The sequence below is a fragment of the Acipenser ruthenus genome, chromosome 44, assembly GCF_902713425.1.
Source record: "Acipenser ruthenus chromosome 44, fAciRut3.2 maternal haplotype, whole genome shotgun sequence".
In the NCBI taxonomy this organism is placed as follows: Eukaryota; Metazoa; Chordata; class Actinopteri; order Acipenseriformes; family Acipenseridae; genus Acipenser; species Acipenser ruthenus.
In genome coordinates, this window is record NC_081232.1 from 4272170 (window position 1) to 4284417 (window position 12248).

Sequence of the window (12248 nt, forward strand, 5' to 3'; positions counted from 1 at the left end):
ACTTGCTCGAGAGACCGGTGAGTACTAGAACAATTTAAAAAAAATAAATAAAAAATACACACATTAAATAGGCCTATATTAATATACGTACACAAACGTACCTTAATAGGACAGCGTGAGTTAGTGCAGTTCAATGTGTTGTACGTTAATTTGAAAATACGTTAAAGAAACTACGTATATTTTTTTCACATTTTTTAATTACTTTTATAATATAGGTTGCTGGTGTTTTGCATTGTTGAAAATCAGACGATGGAAAACCAGAACCGTATCTTTTAAGTGAAAACATACACCAATAACTCTTTCTTCATAATCTTATTATTATAATTACATTTTATCGTAAAAGGAGTAGTTTGAACTTTGAAAATGTTTTATTTCTAACATTGTATATATTAGGGTGGGTTTATGAATTTAATCAACTAAAACCTAAGATGCGTTGCTAATAATGACCAATCTTGCTATAAATTAAGCAAGCCTTTGAATACAAAAATAGATTTAACTGTACAAAAATATATATATATTTTAAATAAAATGTACTATTTTTTTCTCGCAGCCATCTAGGATTTTCTCAGTTGACATATATGAATACATGTTTGTGTTTTATTTAATTTTTCTAATAATCTTAATTATGTATGCTTATGAGATAGTGAAGTCAAAATAAGGAGATAGTAAATCAAAATAATGTGATACTAATTCAAAATAATGAGATAGTATGTCGAACATAATGTAATTTTAAAATGTATTTATTTTTTTATTTGTGCTGGAAATGGGTTTCCATTGGCTTCCACGTTACGTTTTTAGCGAATTAGTAATTACATATCTTTTTTTTTCCCAGTGGAATATGGCAGACTACAATGATCAGTATGATCAGCTGAAGAACGAATTAAAAGAAGGTAGTATAAACTGTATTTAGCATTTCTAGATATTTAATGTTGCACTCATTTTAAGTTATTAGTATTGTCTGCAGTTCTGTTGCAAAAGCTAACTCTATTTTTTAATTAAATTCATAGCACGAGCATTTTGTGGTAGCTAACTTAAGACGACTGTCGACTTGGTTTTTCAGCTCTGCACACTCCTTGCTAACAACAACGTTTTCCATTACAATCCTACATCAATAATTACATTATTGTAAACTGCACATTTGATTTAATTTGTGATTGTTGTACATATAGGAATCCTGACAGACAATGGGTTTGATACACGCGTGAGAGCCCTGTTGAAAAGGACATCGCAGTCAGACGTCGTCAGTAAATGCCAAGGTAATTATGAGTCATTTCAGTCCTCTTATAAATTGTGTTAAAGCTTGAAAAGTAATATCTTAAAGGGGGCTGTGTTCCTATCAGTGCAAGTTCTTACTAAAAGGAAGGTCGGGATGATTGGCTGTACTGTATGTAATTAATCCTCCGGACTGTAGATGGCAGTGCAAACAATCCAACGACAATTGTTTTACCACATTTAATAATGTTAAATATATTAAGTTGACAAATGAACCCTATGTAGCTACCAGATCACTGCTTTCTATGTGTTTTTATTGGGAAGATGGGTGTTTAATACATTTTTATTTGGGAAGATTTCAAATAAACTATAATAAAAATAAAACTAAAAATGCAGACCCCAACCCTCGTCTCGTACTCCTTTCAGCAAAACAATATTCAACTGAATAACTCTCTCTCCGGCCTCCTTCAATCACCACGTGGATTCATGGAGAACTTTCTCGCCCCATCTACCGTTCCTCCTACTCGACTGTCTGGTCTTCATTTACTCACTTTTGCGAGTAAAAAATAAATAAATAAATAATTAAAAAAAAAAAAAAACGGATCTCAAACCTCTTTCAACCTACAGCACCTCCTCGCCTTCATCACTCACCTCAGGCTGTCTCTATGTTTAGCCCCCTCCTCTATTTAGATGCTACCTAGTGGGCATTCAGTATCAATTTCGCCTCCAATCTTTCTCCTCTCGTCCGTTCTAGAGATAGCGGATCTCTAGAGAGAACGCTCAGAGGTATGGAGAAAAGCCTGCTCCCCTCCTCTCCATCAAGTTAATCAATCTCTACTGACCTTCTCCTTTGTCTCATCACTGCTCTCTGGCAAGGATGCTTCAACCTATTCAACGACATCGTCATGGAAACCCTGTGCCTGACCGTCGCCTTTGGATTTCTCCGCTGTGCAGAATTCTCAACTCCATCAATTTCCAACTTCCCAGCTCTAGGCCTCAAGTGCTCAGATCTCTCTCAAATCCCCGGAAACCACTTTATCCTCCTCATCAGATCTTCAAAAACGGTCCAATTAAGCCAAGGATTCAGTATCTTCTGTCAGATCCCCTCTTCGACAGCTCCAGATCTATACTTACGAGTCACTGGTTCTCATCCCGTTTATGCACCCTCTCGTCACGGATCGGACTTTCTTCTACTATTTTTCCCCCCATTCATTCTGGATCGGAGCAGCTGCCTCCGCGGCTAGCGCAGGTATCAACACTTTGATTAAGTCTATGGGGCGCTGGATCTCTTCAGCTGTGAACTTTTATATTAGATCATCCTCTGCAGACATCGCCACAGCTCACCAAGCACTTGTTAGCTTGCCCGGAGTGGGGGGCGCCCTCTCCGCCAGGCCCACCAGAGGTTTCCTCCCTGCAGGGGGGTTTTTCCTCTCCACAGTGCGGACGGCTTATAGGCATAGGTTGTCTACTAACATCTCTTGTCTTTTCTCTTTTCTTCTAGCTTTTGTTTATGTGTGCGGCTCTGCGATCTCTTTTCTATCCCACGGTGTGGTTCTTGCGGGGAGCCGGGGGTCCTCTTTTGGGGGGAAGTGAGTCTCACTCCCCCGGCTGTCCGGGTCGGCCTCTCGTCTCAACCACTGCCGCCCGGCTGTTCCTCGCCGGCCTGAGGGGACCCCCAGCCACATCCTATTCTTCTGCTGCTTATGCGCTAAGCCTTCCAGGCCTCAACCTTGCTGTCCCATCTCCTCTCTTCTATTTCAGGTCCAGGACCATTTCAGCCCCCTCATGCAGTAGGCCGTGCCTCCACCTGCCGAGCGGGCCCCGACCGAGGGGGGGGGGGTTTCTCTGTTTTCTTCTCTCCTAAACGGACCCGAGACACTTTTTCCTAAGCTCTCCACGCCGCCCAGCTGCCAGCTTAGCTGCCTGAGGATGCTGCACTGAGTTGCGAAGGATCTGTCCTTTTGTCTTGTTCGTCCCCTTCCTGTCTCTTGCTCCACTAAACGCCCAGCAGCCAGAGGATGCTGCCTGACCCGTCGGGAGCGAGAGTCAGTTTGTTGTATGTTATATGTCTAAACTTTGCTCTCTCTCTCACTTTTAGGTCACCCAGCAGTCGGAGGATGCTGCCTGACCTGGCGGAAAGTGTTTATATCTAATCCTTTGCTCTTCTCATGTCTCCCTCTCTACGTCGCCCAGCAGCCAGAGGATGCTGCCTGACCCGACGAGAAGGGAAAACTCTTCGTCCCCCCTATCTCGTCCTGCTATCAGTATCTAACCTCAATGTTACTAAGCACCATTCCCAAACTCCAGCCCTCAATCTCGCCATCCTTCAAACTCGTCTCACTCTTAAACTCTCAAATGTCTCACCCCTCTCAAGCCTCCTAAGCAACCGGAGAAATCCTCTCATCTGGTCTCATTCTTAACCCTTTGCGGTCCATTTATTAATCGCGCGTCAGGCACGCCAGGTCTAATTAATTTTCACACGCGCAGTTAATTTTATACGCGCTGTTTAAAAGTATTTTTTTTCACAGTCAAACGGGTTTAAATGGCCCTGCATATCAACAAAGCACACACTAGGCATCTCCAGCCCCTCCCCAGCCTTTTGTTTGCTATAGCGTTCAGCTGTGTAAGAAATAAATAATAATAATAATAATAGTCATACATACCGATCGATCATCTCCAGATCACTCGTTTTATCACCAAACTCCTCAATAATGCGATCCAAGTCATTATTTTATTACTATAACATCTGAAAAAAGCTCTGCAAATGTCCATGATAGTCTCAGTGCGCTGACGCACTTAGCCAGCTTGTTTATTATGGACGCCCATTATCTGATACCTGATACCATGTATGACTATTCATGAAATACGCCTTTTTTTTTTTTTTTTTTTTTTTTTCCGACTTGTCTCGGCTCCTGTCGCTACCACTCGGCAATTGAATGGTTTTCTCGGCTTTTTCCGGAGAAAAAACGACTAAACATCCGTTTATTGTGTTGCTATAATGATGTCGGACCCAGTCCGACAAAGGACCTGTGAGGAATAATTGCAATGTCGGACCCAGTCCGACAATGGACCGCAAAGGGTTAATATCTCACTCCCAATTTCGCCTCCTCTCAAGCCCTCGTAGGCAACCAGTGAAATGTTAGCCTTTAGGCGTAATTCGGGGGATGCCGTAGAGGGCGCTCTCCCGCTTTGCGCTCCTTTTTTCTTCTTATCCTATTTCCTTTTCTTTAGCCTGTCTTACCTTCCCTCCGTGGCATCCTGCCCGGTAGCGTCCGCGATCTCTTCCGGGTGGAAGCTGATCCCAGTTCAGCCTCATTTAGTATTTCCAGCCAATCGCACAATGCAGCGCTCGCCACGTCAATTATTAGGGCATGGCCAGCACTGCTCCACGTATGTGTTATTGGCTGCCCCTCCTGTCTATCTCGCTCTCTTTTTCTACTTTAACCCAGCACTATTTCCGCTTCCTTGTCTGTGTTTGTTTTTTGTTCCTCCTCCTCCCCTCCTCTGCTCCTTTCTATATCGCACTGTCCGCACAGGGCTCCCTCAGGGGGGGAAGTGAGTCTCACTCCCCCGGCTGTCCGGGTCAGCCTCTCGTCTCAACCACTGCCGCCCGGCTGTTCCTCGCCGGCCTGAGGGGACCCCCGGCCACATCCTATTCTTCTGCTGCTTATGCGCTAAGCCTTCCAGGCCTCAACCTTGCTGTCCCATCTCCTCTCTTCTATTTCAGGTCCAGGACCATTTCAGCCCCCTCATGCAGTAGGCCGTGCCTCCACCTGCCGAGCGGGCCCCGACCGAGGGGGGGGGGGGGGGTTTCTCTGTTTTCGTCTCTCCTAAACGGACCCGAGACACTTTTTCCTAAGCTCTCCACGCCGCCCAGCTGCCAGCTTAGCTGCCTGAGGATGCTGCACTGAGTTGCGAAGGATCTGTCCTTTTGTCCTGTTCGTCCCCTTCCTGTCTCTTGCTCCACTAAACGCCCAGCAGCCAGAGGATGCTGCCTGACCCGTCGGGAGCGAGAGTCAGTTTGTTGTATGTTATATGTCTAAACTTTGCTCTCTCTCTCACTTTTAGGTCACCCAGCAGTCGGAGGATGCTGCCTGACCTGGCGGAAAGTGTTTATATCTAATCCTTTGCTCTTCTCATGTCTCCCTCTCTACGTCGCCCAGCAGCCAGAGGATGCTGCCTGACCCGACGAGAAGGGAAAACTCTTCGTCCCCCCTATCTCGTTCTGCTATCAGTATCTAACCTCAATGTTAATAAGCACCATTCCCAAACTCCAGCCCTCAATCTCGCCATCCCTCAAACTCGTCTCACTCTTAAACTCTCAAATGTCTCACCCCTCTCAAGCCTCCTAAGCAACCGGAGAAATCCTCTCATCTGGTCTCATTCTTAATATCTCACTCCCAATTTCGCCTCCTCTCAAGCCCTCGTAGGCAACCAGTGAATAGTAATAACAATAAATCTGATTTTGCATTTATGCAAAGACAGTTTCTTACTAAAAAAATGGGGATGGGGGGACAGGACAGCTGGTAATGTATGACTAACGCATTAAAACAACTAGTAAAATAACAAAATATACTCTTACAAGTACCATGTATTAGGGCCCTTGAATAAAACATGGTATAATACATTATACAATTGAAATGTGTACCTCAAAATGGTTCTGCCATTTGTTTATCCAGGACTTTTTTAAGGCACCATTGAAGCACTCAGCCCTCTGTATGAAAAGGTTTAACACTATTAGGGCCGCCCCCATGTTATTGAACACGCAGACGGGTTCATGTTTGAAGCCTTTTTACTCAGGCATTGTAAAAGACAACCCTACATGCTGTGTATCTATAGAAAGACGAGGTTGGGGTCTTTCAAATGCCGCTCTCTAAGCTTTCCTGTGAGCGTGCCCTCAATACAGCTCTTTAAAATGCATCATTTGTTTACAATTTATACAGTTGGACAACCTGTACCTGTATTTGATCTAGTCAATAGTGAATATAAACTAAATTACAAATTATGACTTTGAAGCACAACATGTTGCTAACAAAAACATTTCTATCTTAATTGTATTTTTTTCTATCTTCTTAATTGTATTTTCCCTTCTATTTGTAATTTTTTTTCTTAAATTTTTATTCTCAAAAAAAAAAAAAAAACTTGCCTGATTATGAACAGACTTTCCAAATCGAATGCTGTTTGCACCTGATAATGAATCTTCATGTCGGTATCTGAATGCCATCTGCATGAGTGCCACTGTGGTGTTCTCCTGCCCTCCTGTCTGCTCTCATGAGCCTGGGACAACCTTCAAAACAAGTTAAAGCATTTTAAAAGTTATATAAAGAAGGTATTGCTAAGAACTACAATGTTGGACATTTTTAACCCTTATGCTGTATGTTACACCTTTCAATATTTTTTTCCTTTAATCAAAATAATTTATATTTTTAACATGTTATTTTGGTGTTTGTTTCTTTTATCATACACGTTTTCATAATTAATGAAAGAACAGCCACACAAATAAGATTACATTTATCTGTGATCAGCAAATGAGCTTATTGTCTGTCTTTTATGAAGCTATTAGGCCTTAATGTAATACAAACCATTTAACGCTGAAACTGCATCCAGAAAATATCTTGCAATAAAGTTCTGTTTACGGTTTGAGGTTCCTGCTTTAATCCAGATCAGATACCGAGAAAACCTATTTGTATAAAGAGTTAAAAAAACGTAAGTTACATAAAGATAGATTGATAGATTATAGATAGATGCATGGATGGAGACATACAAAAGATTTTTATCAAAGATTTAAAAAATATAAGTGGTTACATTAATGTTTAAATAAAGGTAGAGATTGAAAATCATATAGAGACAACAAAATGAAAAAAGTTATTTTACAGCATGCGTTTTAAAGCTGATTTTGTTGTACTCATTGTCAAAGCACTTCTGTCTTTGATCTACATACCCATCAATGCAAATGTGAATCCAAATTCCATAAAACCTTAGTTTATCATTTCCTGCAACATGAATACAAAAAAAATTGATTCAATGTTCTTTTAGCTTCTTTGTTATATACCCTACTTACAATATGATACTCAGTACTTACCATCTATATGCCAGCTGTCATTGGGTCCGTGACTAAAGTAATTCCTCCTTTCTATTCTTTTTCTCCCTGCACGACGTCTCACAAGACCGCTACCATCCAGCTCTCTCATGAATTCATGGACATCATCTCTATAAAAATAAGGTTATTTATATACATTATACAGTGCCCTAACTAAATATTAGAGACTACGACATATTAGAGAATACCCCTGACAGCTGTAATTGCAGCTGGAGGTAGTCCTACCCGCTATTACGGGTATTCTCTAATATTTCGTACCATCAAATATTTTGTTAGGGCAATGTATGTACATATATGGCGTGCATATATGTATGTGTATATATGTGTGTCTGTGTGTGTTTCATAATGTTTGCTTCATTCTTCATTAATTATAATTCTATCTAAAGCAAAGAAATCAAACTCTTTTGAGACATAATTGAATAAGTACCATTATGTGTAAAAAAAACTAACTAAGAAAAATACCTTATGAAACAAAGGTGTCAAAAGGAAAAATAACAAAAAGCTCCCAACGTAAGTATTTATCAGGGAGCTATCTATTAATGAACAGAAAATGATATATACCTGTAGCAAGGCCGGAGACCCTTTCCGTCCCTTATTCTCCTGTGCATTGCTCGAATACCTTTGGCTGGTGACCAATGTTTAAGTTCATTCTGGAATATAGAGTGAAATTACATTATATATCATCATCATCATCTTCAGCCTTTTTCAATCCACTGCTGGATGAAGGCCTCCCCAAGATTCACACTATATATATATATATATATATATATACACACACACACACATACAATTAAAATAATTTGTTTGGTAAATCACAGTTTAAAGGTTGTTTTTATTACAAAGGGATAGCTAGGAAATCTATTGAATACCTCTATAGCCTGATGTATTGCATGCAGTGGTCTGTGATCACTTCTTCGCCTCAATCCCAGTGCTTTAAGAATTCTTCTCAGATGCCTTTCACTTAAAACAGTAAACATAACTTAAGGTTGGCATTAATTACATAGGTGAAACAGAAGAAGATTGTAACTGACATATTAACCTTAGGGGGAGTGTTGAAATATTAAAGATTACATTTTCTTATTTTTTTTTGTTGAAGGTGAATGATTATTGATTAGTGGTAGGTGAAAGTTTGCACTGTAGTATTAACTGTATTTACTTAAAACAAACATACTGTATTTTCACTAACCTGTTATATCAAAATGAGATGGTAAACTGTATATAAATAAACGTGTGTTGATACAAATCATATGACCGATCACAAACTTAAGTGTTAATCTTTGTTTGTAGAATAAATGTCCTTTCAAAAACCTTGTTGATAACTCAAATATATAAAAGAGTTAATTTATATATTATGCACAAAAGTAAGTTAAGAAATATAAATAACTTACGACATTTTGTGACCACGGGCTTCAAGCATTCTCACCATCTCTTTTTGGGTGTACCCATCATTAAAGAGTTTCAGGATTAGTTGATCTGAAGTACGGTGATAGTGAAGGTTGCTGTAATTTAAATAAATCGAATACACTTTATTTTATGAGGTTAATGTAAATGTAATTTTGCATTATTCGAAAATAAAATAATTGCAACCAAATCTAATGTTTTTATTGTATTTTATTATATTACTTTATATGTAGCTAGCTACTATCAATTCAGTAATTCGGACATTCAATTATCTTTAGCTTACTTATTAACACATTATTTTCACGAATATTTAGATTAACTCATAAACAACTTTTGAAATTAAAATAAAGCAAATAAAACGGTAAGTGTGCATTTTACCTCGAAAAATATGAGTTATTGGTGTATGTTTTCACTTAAAAGATACGGTTCTGGTTTTCCATCGTCTGATTTTCAACACTGCAAAACACCAGCAACCTATATTATAAAAGTAATTAAAAAATGTGAAAAAAATATACGTAGTTTCTTTAACGTATTTTCAAATTAACGTACAACACATTGAACTGCACTAACTCACGCTGTCCTATTAAGGTACGTTTGTGTACGTATATTAATATGGGCCTATTTAATTTGAGTATTTTTTATTTTTATTTTTTTTTAATTGTTCTAGTACTCACCGGTCTCTCGAGCAAGTAAAACTGCACTGCTAAACTTCTGTCCAGCTATTCCAGTAACCGTAAAAAGGGGGAGGGGATAGTATGGCTTAAAGTGGTCTGACGATTGACTCGAGGAGGGGTGACGATTGACTCGAGGAGGGTTGACGATTGACTCGAGGAGGGGTGACGATTGACTCGAGGAGGTCTGACGATTGACTCGAGGAGGTCTGACGATTGACTCGAGGAGGGGTGAGGTCTGATGTCTGACGATTGACTCGAGGAGGGGTGACGATTGACTCGAGGATGGGTTATTATTGACTCGAGGAGGGTTGACGATTGACTCGAGGAGGGTTGACGATTGACTCGAGGAGGGGTGACGATTGACTCGAGGAGGTCTGACGATTGACTCGAGGAGGTCTGACGATTGACTCGAGGAGGGGTGATGATTGACTCGAGGAGGGTTGACGATTGACTCGAGGAGGGTTGACGATTGACTCGAGGAGGGGTGACGATTGACTCGAGGAGGTCTGACGATTGACTCGAGGAGGTCTGACGATTGACTCGAGGAGGGGTGAGGTCTGATGTCTGACGATTGAATCGAGGAGGGGTGAGGATTGACTTGAGGAGGGGTAAGGTCTGAGGATGTCCTAAAATGGACACCGTACAGGTAGTCTCCCATCCAAGAACTAACCAAGCCCAACATTGCTTAGCTTCTGAGATCAGACGAGATCAGGCTTACTCAAGGTGGTGTGGCCGCAGGCGATTGCAGTTCTGCATTCATGACTTTTATGTTCGGTGAGCTGGGGGTGATTCCTCCGAAATTTCCTTTTGTCCTCCACACATTTCAATTGTAAAATGTAATTACAAAAATGTAATGCCTACAGCACTTGATATTCCCAGGTAGTCTCCCATCCAAGTACTAACCAAGCCCAACATTGCTTAGCTTCTGAGATCAGGCTTATTCAAGGCGGTGTGGCCGCAGGCGATTGCAGTTCTGCTTTCATGACTTTTATGTTCGGTGAGCTGGGGGTGACTCCTCGAAAATTTCCTTTTGTCCTCCACACATTTCAATTGTAAAATGTGATTACAAAATTGTAATGCCTGCAGCACTTGATATTCCCAGGTGGTCTCCCATCCAAGTACTAACAAAGCCAAACATTGCTTAGCTTCTGAGATCAGACGAGATCAGGCTTATTCAAGGTGGTGTGGCCGCAGGCGATTGCATTTTTGCTTTCATGACTTTTATGTTTAGTGAGCTGGGGGTGATTCCTCCAAAATTTCCTTTTGTCGTCCACACATTTCAATTGTAAAATGTAATGCCTGCAGCACTTGATATTCCCAGGTGGTCTCCCATCCAAGTACTAACCAAGCCCAACATTGCTTAGCTTCTGAGATCAGACGAGATCAGGCTTATTCAAGGTGGTGTGGCCGCAGGCAATTGCATTTCTGCTTTCCTGACTTTTATGTTAAGTGAGCTGGGGGTGATTCTTCCACAATTTCCTTTTGTCCTCCACACATTTCAATTGTAAAATGTAATTACAAAAATGTAATGCCTGCAGCACTTGATATTCCCAGGTGGTCTCCCATCCAAGTACTAACCAAGCCCAACATTGCGTAGCTTCTGAGATCAGACGAGATCAGGCTTATTCAAGGTGGTGTGGCCGCAGGCGATTGCAGTTCTGCATTCATGACTTTTATGTTCGGTGAGCTGGGGGTGATTCCTCCGAAATTTCCTTTTGTCCTCCACACATTTCAATTGTAAAATGTAATTACAAAAATGTAATGCCTACAGCACTTGATATTCCCAGGTAGTCTCCCATCCAAGTACTAACCAAGCCCAACATTGCTTAGCTTCTGAGATCAGGCTTATTCAAGGCGGTGTGGCCGCAGGCGATTGCAGTTCTGCTTTCATGACTTTTATGTTCGGTGAGCTGGGGGTGACTCCTCGAAAATTTCCTTTTGTCCTCCACACATTTCAATTGTAAAATGTGATTACAAAATTGTAATGCCTGCAGCACTTGATATTCCCAGGTGGTCTCCCATCCAAGTACTAACAAAGCCAAACATTGCTTAGCTTCTGAGATCAGACGAGATCAGGCTTATTCAAGGTGGTGTGGCCGCAGGCGATTGCATTTTTGCTTTCATGACTTTTATGTTTAGTGAGCTGGGGGTGATTCCTCCAAAATTTCCTTTTGTCCTCCACACATTTCAATTGTAAAATGTAATGCCTGCAGCACTTGATATTCCCAGGTGGTCTCCCATCCAAGTACTAACCAAGCCCAACATTGCTTAGCTTCTGAGATCAGACGAGATCAGGCTTATTCAAGGTGGTGTGGCCGCAGGCAATTGCATTTCTGCTTTCCTGACTTTTATGTTAAGTGAGCTGGGGGTGATTCTTCCAAAATTTCCTTTTGTCCTCCACACATTTCAATTGTAAAATGTAATTACAAAAATGTAATGCCTGCAGCACTTGATATTCCCAGGTGGTCTCCCATCCAAGTACTAACAAAGCCAAACATTGCTTAGCTTCTGAGATCAGACGAGATCAGGCTTATTCAAGGTGGTGTGGCCGCAGGCGATTGCATTGCTGCTTTCATGACTTTTATGTTTAGTGAGCTGGGGGTGATTCCTCCAAAATTTCCTTTTGTCCTCCACACATTTCAATTGTAAAATGTAATAACAAAATTGTAATGCCTGCAGCACTTGATATTCCCAGGTGGTCTCCCATCCAAGTACTAACAAAGCCAAACATTGCTTAGCTTCTGAGATCAGACGAGATCAGGCTTATTCAAGGTGGTGTGGCCGCAGGCGATTGCATTGCTGCTTTCATGACTTTTATGTTTAGTGAGCTGGGGGTGATTCCTCCAAAATTTCCTTTTCTC

General features: G+C 41.0%; 3 non-coding genes and 6 pseudogenes across 3 annotated transcripts; all 9 read right to left on the minus strand.

The window, feature by feature from the left end:
• Positions 1-10241: 10241 nt before the first annotated feature.
• LOC117416335 (5S ribosomal RNA) lies at positions 10242-10350 on the minus strand (annotated as a pseudogene).
• A 114-nt stretch (positions 10351-10464) lies between these two features.
• On the minus strand, positions 10465-10583 carry LOC117416334 (5S ribosomal RNA; annotated as a pseudogene).
• A 100-nt stretch (positions 10584-10683) lies between these two features.
• On the minus strand, positions 10684-10802 carry LOC117416330 (5S ribosomal RNA). Its single transcript, XR_004661982.1, has one exon. It is a non-coding gene; the product is annotated as a 5S ribosomal RNA (ribosomal RNA).
• Positions 10803-10916: 114 nt separating this feature from the next.
• Positions 10917-11035, minus strand: LOC117416380 (5S ribosomal RNA). Its single transcript, XR_004546580.2, has one exon. It is a non-coding gene; the product is annotated as a 5S ribosomal RNA (ribosomal RNA).
• A 114-nt stretch (positions 11036-11149) lies between these two features.
• Positions 11150-11258, minus strand: LOC117416339 (5S ribosomal RNA; annotated as a pseudogene).
• Positions 11259-11372: 114 nt separating this feature from the next.
• LOC117416336 (5S ribosomal RNA) lies at positions 11373-11491 on the minus strand (annotated as a pseudogene).
• A 100-nt stretch (positions 11492-11591) lies between these two features.
• Positions 11592-11710, minus strand: LOC131717577 (5S ribosomal RNA). Its single transcript, XR_009316464.1, has one exon. It is a non-coding gene; the product is annotated as a 5S ribosomal RNA (ribosomal RNA).
• Positions 11711-11824: 114 nt separating this feature from the next.
• On the minus strand, positions 11825-11943 carry LOC117970815 (5S ribosomal RNA; annotated as a pseudogene).
• A 114-nt stretch (positions 11944-12057) lies between these two features.
• LOC117970818 (5S ribosomal RNA) lies at positions 12058-12176 on the minus strand (annotated as a pseudogene).
• Between the last annotated feature and the right edge of the window lie 72 nt (positions 12177-12248).